Source organism: Triticum dicoccoides, chromosome 7B, assembly GCF_002162155.2.
Source record: "Triticum dicoccoides isolate Atlit2015 ecotype Zavitan chromosome 7B, WEW_v2.0, whole genome shotgun sequence".
Lineage (NCBI taxonomy): Eukaryota > Viridiplantae > Streptophyta > Magnoliopsida > Poales > Poaceae > Triticum > Triticum dicoccoides.
In genome coordinates, this window is record NC_041393.1 from 394,058,865 (window position 1) to 394,059,661 (window position 797).

The 797-nt window shown below is 47.3% G+C and overlaps 1 protein-coding gene across 3 annotated transcripts in view; it reads right to left on the reverse strand.

The window, feature by feature from the left end:
• LOC119341555 overlaps nt 1–797 on the reverse strand; it is a 6,128-nt gene that overhangs the window by 1,626 nt on the left and 3,705 nt on the right. The window lies entirely within an intron of this gene.

Consider the following 797-nt stretch of genomic DNA (forward strand, 5'->3'; position numbering starts at 1 on the left):
GAAACTTGGTGCAATGGATGTGGCACGGGGTGGCGAAGCTTTCTGGTGGCGTGAGGTAGCAAGAACGGACAGGGATGTGCGGCGGCGGCGGCGGGGAGTGGAGGCGTGAACGGAAGCGGGCGGAAATGCGTTCGCGCCAAAAGGAAAGAGGAAACGTCAAAATTGATCGAAATCCTGTAGATATTTAGGAAATGAGATCGTGGATTCGGGATCCCACAAAAAATTTCCGGGATGGCCAAAATTGGGGGATTTATTCGGGTCGGGCAAACCCCCTCCGTCCCGCAAACCGATGTTTATTTTGCTGGATGGCCCGGTTTGCGGGACCTGCTAGAGATGCTCTTAATCATCCTCCTCTTGCAAGACAAAGCATTATCTTTTTCCCTACCTTTCCTTTCCCTCCACTTTCATTCTCTTAAGGGCATGGCCAATGCATAACCTCCGGGTGATGTCTCACATGCCATGTAGGATCAGATGACAGGAGAAATAGATTCGGATGGGGAAGCGGAATCTTCTGCAGGAGGCGGGTGCTTGAAGATAAAAAGTGTGGTCCGGTGCATAAAGTAAAAAAAAGTTGAAGTAGAGAGTATGGATACATGTGTAGTGAGAATCATTTTCTATTCTTTGATGAGGCCCACTAGTAGTAGCTTGCATTGGGGGAGAAAAAATCAATATAGATGCCTCAAACTACTTTTTGTTGTGGGGCATCTATATCCATATGCCACCTTTGTACATGCCCTAATCCGCCCATTTTCTAGCATTACTGTTGTTACCATTCGCTTAGACACATTTTACAAACT